This window comes from Lycorma delicatula, chromosome 3 (assembly GCF_047948215.1).
Source record: "Lycorma delicatula isolate Av1 chromosome 3, ASM4794821v1, whole genome shotgun sequence".
Classification (NCBI taxonomy): domain Eukaryota; kingdom Metazoa; phylum Arthropoda; class Insecta; order Hemiptera; family Fulgoridae; genus Lycorma; species Lycorma delicatula.
The window spans coordinates 162,142,578-162,149,517 of record NC_134457.1 but is presented as its reverse complement, the minus strand read 5'-3'; the positions used below and the strand labels follow the sequence as shown (position 1 = coordinate 162,149,517).

Below are 6,940 nucleotides of genomic sequence, written 5' to 3'. Positions count from 1 at the left end.
CATCACTGCTCACTCACATTTCCTTTTCAATGAAAGCGGACAAAGGAACATTCATTTTAGATAAATATACACATGATATTTGAAATATCTTATATTAATTATTAAAATCACAGATATAAAAAAAAAATATATTTCACAACGTAAATGTAAATTGTGAAATATTTCCATTATAATTCTTGATCTTATAAAAATAGAATTACAATGCATTTAATTGCTAAACTTACTTTTGAGGTACAGTTTGAGGAGCAAAATGTACAGTTTGAGGTACATTTCGAGGGTTCACAACTCTTTTTGTCAGTACAGGTTCATTAGCACCACATCTACACTGCTGGGGCGGAACTAAACTGAAAATAATAAAAAACAAAAATATTATTTATTTACTTTTAGGCATCAACAGATTTATGCCAAATTACAGTTTGTAAGTCACTGTACAATAAGTGAATTTTCAAGCATATGAAAATACCATGTCTTACTAGCATTCAAACCTAGGACAAGATGCTACAACTCTGCCATGGAGATTGGTAATGAAACCAATTATCTAAAAATTAATGCAAATATTATGGATAAATGTATTATAAAAAAGGCTCACAACAATTATGGACCAACACAGTATGAATTTTTTCCTCAAGTTTAAACTAGAACTTCTTTTAAAGTTGTACAGTTTAAGTACCTCTTCACAAAATCATGGATTCAATCAACAGGAGAATAAAGATTATAGACAAAAAATATGAAGGCCATAAACTTACACATAGGAAGGGTTTGCATATTTTTGTGTGGTTTTTTTTTTGGCACTCCATCAACTGGTATTTCATATTACAGAATGTTGCAAAAGACTGAAACCTTTTCACCAATAATTTTGATTATTTGCTAACAAATAATCAAATTCATTATATTTTTGCCTACAGTACAAACATACAAACTATTAAGATCTCTTCATAGTCTTCTATTAACAGTTTGTGAAATGCAGTGAATCCACTGAGAGCAACATAAATCATAGTTTGATGCCCGTAGATATGAATCATGTAGATTGATAATTAGTAAATTAAAAAAGCTCTGCTTAAAGCAAAATTATTCACAAAATATTAACATCTGACAATCAGAATCCAGCATGACACTTCAACATATGATAAACTACTCAACTATTAGAGAAGCTTTAAGTCATAAACCGTTACTGAAACTGATGTAGTCATTCATAAAAGTAACAAATATCCTGTCCCAAGTTTGTGAGGTTAAGTGAAGAAATAAATGTTTTCCCTGTCCCTTTTTTTTCAAGAAGCCATAATGTTCCACATCACCATGTCAAAAAACACTGAAACACAGGTTACACTGACAGCCTTCAGCTACAGATGATACCTGTTCACTACATTAACTACCTGTATAATGAACATTACTCTGATTATAACTCTTGTATTTCAGGTGCTTTAAGTGTGTCTCAGCCATTGGAACAAATAATGTAAAGAAAAAACTATACAAAGGAAATACCATCAAACTTTCTAGAAACTAGAAGATAGCACCACCTGTGCTTTTGTTCTCCTGTTACGTTTCAGTATACTTTACAGTTTAGACACCTCTTGTACCATACAACTGAAGGGTGGCAAAAATTAATAACTAATGTTAATAAACCAAAATAAATTTTCTAACAAAAATTATGGTTAACCATATTTCCAAACACATCTCACTGTGATAATCTAGGTAGTGAAGAACTCTTTAAACTAAAACATTAATATAAGAAAAAGAAAATATGAAAGGTTATCATTGTCAATAACAATCATTCAGTTAATTTAAATACGATAATAAATGCTATAATTAGAAAAATAGTTTTTTTTTTGTCTTCAGTCATTTGACTGGTTTGATGCAGCTCTCCAAGATTCCCTATCTAGTGCTAGTCGTTTCATTTCAGTATACCCTCTACATCCTACATCCCTAACAATTTGTTTTACATATTTCAAACGTGGCCTGCCTACACAATTTTTTCCTTCTTTTTTCCAATATTAAAGCGACTATTCCAGGATGCCTTAGTATGTGGCCTATAAGTCTGTCTCTTCTTTTAACTATATTTTTCCAAATGCTTCTTTCTTCAGCTATTTGCCGCAATACCTCTTCATTTGTCACTTTATCCACCCATCTGATTTTTAACATTCTCTTATAGCACCACATTTCAAAAGCTTCTAATCTTTTCTTCTCAGATATTCCGATTTTCCAAGCTTCACTTCCATATAAAGCGATACTCCAAACATATACTTTCAAAAATTTTTTCCTGACATTTAAATTAATTTTTGATGTAAACAAATTGTATTTCTGACTGAAGGCTCGTTTCGCTTGTGCTATTCGGCATTTTATATCGCTCCGTCTTCATCCATCTTTAGTAATTCTACTTCCCAAATAACAAAATTCTTCTACCTCCATAATCTTTCTCCTCCTATTTTCACATTCAGTGGTCCATCTTTGTTATTTCTACTACATTTCATTACTTTTGTTTATTTTCATGCGATAGTTCTTGCGTAGGACTTCATCTATGCCATTCATTGTTTCTTCTAAATCCTTTTTACTCTCGGCTAGAATTACTATATCAGAAAATCGTAGTATCTTTATCTTTTCACCTTGTACTGTTACTCCGAATCTAAATTGTTCTTTAACATCATTAACTGCTAGCCCCATGTAAAGATTAAAAAGTAACGGAGATAGGGAACATCCTTCTCGGACTCCCTTTCTTATTACGGCTTCTTTCTTATGTTCTTCAATTATTACTGTTGCTGTTTAGTTCCTGTACATGTTAGCAATTGTTCTTCTATCTCTGAATTTGAACCCTAATTTTTTTAAAATGCTGAACATTTCATTCCAGTCTACATTATCGAATGCCTTTTCTAGGTCTACAAATATGCAAGTATGTTGGTTTATTTTTCTTTAATCTTTCTTCTACTATTAATCTGAGGCCTAAAATTGCTTCTCTTGTCCCTATACTTTTCCTGAAACCAAATTGGTCTTCTCCTAACACTTCTTCCACTCTCCTCTCAATTCTTCTGTATAGAATTCTAGTTAAGATTTTTGATGCATGACTAGTTAAACTAATTGTTCTGTATTCTTCACATTTATCTGCCCCTGCTTTCTTTGGTATCATGACTAACACTTTTTTTGACGGAACTTCCCCCTTTTCATAAATATTACACACCAGTTTGTATAATCTATCAATCGCTTCCTCACCTGCACTGCACAGTAATTCTACAGGTATTCCGTCTATTCCAGGAGCCTTTCTGCCATTTAAATCTTTTAATGCTCTCTTAAATTCAGATCTCAGTATTGTTTCTCCCATTTCATCCTCCTCAACTTCCTCTTCTTCCTCTATAACACCATTTTCTAATCCATTTTCTCCGTATAACTCTTCAATATATTCCACCCATCTATCGACTTTACCTTTCGTATTATATATTGGTGTACCATCTTTGTTTAACACATTATTAGATTTTAATTTATGTACCCCAAAATTTTCCTTAACTTTCCTGTATGCTTTTTAAAAACTCTTACTATTTAAATAAATTATATTAATATAATTCTGAATAATTCTACAAAAATAAACCTTTTTCATTAAAATAATGTCAATAAATATATGTACAAAAATTTATGCTTATTACATCTGCTTCTCGCATAAAATTTTAAACAAAATCCCAAACTGGCTAAATTTTTGCAAACAGTGATAGTTTTGTGTAGAATATAACACGTTAATTTGTTACATTAATTTAAAAAAAAGTTATACTCTTTGGTAGTGCACTTAATAAGTGGCAAGTCATGTTTACATAGTTTTAGACAAATGTCTCTAAAAATAAATTAAGTAGAAATTGAAATAAAAATATAAAAAAAAAAATTTACATAAAAAATGGTCTTTTTTGTTCTTATTAAAAAAAAAATTCTAGACAAAACCAGAAAATTCAGATTTTTATATGTACTATTACAGTTTAGCATTAACATTTTTTTAAATATTACAATTTCAGAAACAAAAGAATCATTTTAAAGATAGAGTTTATTTTCAGTCCTGTAAATCATAATTACTTTTATAACAAGAAAAAATTTTGAAAAATCTTTTAGCATGGCCCACATTAGGACTCAGAGCCATAAATACAACCACCTGTAATCTCACTACTTCCTTCAGTTCATCATCCAAGTTCAAATGAATATCTTTAATATCTCTAATTGTGGAAAGAAGTGAAGATTGCAGGACACCAAATCTGGTGAGTATGGAGGGTGTGGAATAGGTTCAAATTTCAACTTCACAAGAGCTTCAGCAACTGCACGCAGTGTGTGTGGTCATGTGCAACCTAAGACTAAAATGCCTTAATTAAAAAACCCATTCACGAACTAAATAAAACAAATAAAGACTAAATAGTGACTAACTTACCCTGGTACATGAATGGAATCTTTATTAACTCCACAACCTAACTCATTGCAGTCAGGTAAATTGTTTATACTATGGCATTTATTAAGCCTGTAAATTAAATATAAAATTATTTAAAAAAATAGAATTACTATTTTAATAAATTCATGTGGTTTAAGTTTTAACAAATCACAAAAAATAATCTTTTATGATTGTATATTCATGCAAAAAGAAAAAAATTGAAATATTATTAAACAGAAAGAATATCATTATTCCATAGTTTTAAGAATAAATCTGAATTATAATAATAGAAAAATAATCAATATCAAGCAGTTGGCTTTTATATTTATTAATAATGAAATTCTTTCAATATAAAGAAATCTAGTATAAATGAAATCTAGCATTTTGTTTAACTGATGCATAGCAGTAAATTAAAAAAAAAAATCTTAATGAGAAAAGTATTTACTAAAAGGCAGATTATTAGAGCAATTAACTAAAAAATTATCATATACCAGCTACAAATCTATTTCACATATAAAATTCATAGGAAATTTTCATTCATTTAATGTCACATGTACTAAAGTAAAATTTTAATTCAATTATATTTCATTTGTTGTAGCTGTAAATATTTCTTTAAATTATAAATTGTGGTGTAAGGTACTAATTAATGAAGTTAACTACATTTAACTAGTTTTATTCTTTTTAAAGAGCAATACAACAAAATAATGACATAATAGTTAAGCTACAAAAAATTTCCATCACAAGTAAAGTTATCAAACTGACAATTCAAACCCACCTTGTGTCTGGCTTGCAGCAAGCAGCAAATTGGTCAGTGTCTGTTCACCAGAAGTGCAACTGAAGATTTATGTTTTGTAACTAACCATTCTAGTATTAACAAACACTGGGCTTCAACCCAAAACTTTTGATAATCAAGTACAGTGAAACTTCCTTTAACAAACACTTCCCAACAACAGATTCCTTTTAAAACCGGACACTTTTATAGCGGTATTAATGGATAAATACTTCTCAATGACGAACCTTCTACATAATGTATGCGGACAATGAATTTATAAAAACTCTTCAATCAGTTCTGATAAACGAACAGGAGGAATAAAAATTGTAATTTTCTCAAAGTTATAGAACAATGAAAATATAAATAATACAATACTAATATTAATAAATAAATGTTTATATTTTCATTGTTCCATAACAATGAAAATATAGATAATAGGTGAAAATAATTTCACCTATTATCTATATTAGAAGAAATGGTTGAACAATTTACAGTACAATAAATATTTACACTCGCTACTGAATTATACGAAAGAACAAGGATGTTTCTTTGGGAAGCCTGAGGTTCTCCTTAGGCGATTCTTTAACTTCTGGAGGAAAAATATTTTTTGTTGCAGCATTATTTAAGTCAATGGACATAAAAAGTAAATCATCAGTATGATTATCATAATCATAATAGCCTTGCACGTGCCTTTGTACAGGATGCTCATAGTCATAAAATTAAGACCTCAATCAGCATCAGCTGGTATTCCTTAAATATCAGCTAGTGAAACTGAACACTAACTCCCAAAACTGTTACTACTGCTGATGTAAATGGAGAGAGATAGTGTCTCTCCTTTTTATTTCAAGGTCCTGGTACAAGCCTTGGGCAGGCATGGAATTTTTCATAAGCTAAAAACTTTACAGTCATCCATCATGGTGACTGTTATTGGGCATCAGCTCATAGTTGTTATCATATAAATAAATGAATACTATACATAAAAAGTACAACTTACAGTATGCAAGAATTGACAGGTGAACTTGTACCTTGGCCCCCACAGCATGTGTGACATCTAAAATCAAATTAATAAAATATTTAAGTTATTAAAATTTTAATAAATTAAATGTGTGTATATATATATATATATATATATATATATATATATATATATATATGTGTTGAATTAAAAGATTCTTTTTATTTAAACTATTCTTAGCAAGTTACAATTTATTTTCTGTTACAAGATTTTCAAAAATATTTTTTATTATTTTTTTCCTGAGGTCACTACAGTAAATCACTTTATATATATATATATATATATATATATATATAAAACATTCATACTCATAAAAGTTTTAATAACTATTAAACCTGACATTTTTCTAATAATCAATAATCTAATCATAGAATATTATTTAATATATCTGTTTATAGAAGAGGGTACACCTGGGCCTATATTGAAATTACGTAATAAAAAAAATCTATAGAAAAAGTAAATAAAATTAAAATTCATTCAGGAAAAGAACAGGCAGATGCGTCTTTGCTCTTTAAAAATATTTATTTTCCCTGCACCCTTAATTTTAAAAAATATAACACTGCTATATTAGACAGTTCTTTTAAAAATATATTCTACCTTCTTATATCTTACAAGGTTTTTCTACATGGTCTTACGAGGCTTACATTTTCTTGCCTTCCAGGTCAAGAAAGCTGTTTTAATTCAAAATGTAAAGCTTGAGATATTCAATTCTTTCCTTTTAAAGGTGTCTGATCATTTGGGTAGAAGAGTAAACTTTATGGTATTG

The 6,940-nt window shown here is 29.1% G+C and overlaps 1 long non-coding RNA gene across 1 annotated transcript; it reads right to left on the bottom strand.

Annotated features, from left to right (window-relative positions):
- Positions 1 to 223: 223 nt before the first annotated feature.
- On the bottom strand, positions 224 to 6,183 carry LOC142321011 (uncharacterized). Its single transcript, XR_012755546.1, has 3 exons — positions 6,154 to 6,183; positions 4,391 to 4,477; positions 224 to 344 (listed from the first exon to the last, which is right to left on the bottom strand). It is a non-coding gene; the product is annotated as an uncharacterized LOC142321011 (long non-coding RNA).
- Between the last annotated feature and the right edge of the window lie 757 nt (positions 6,184 to 6,940).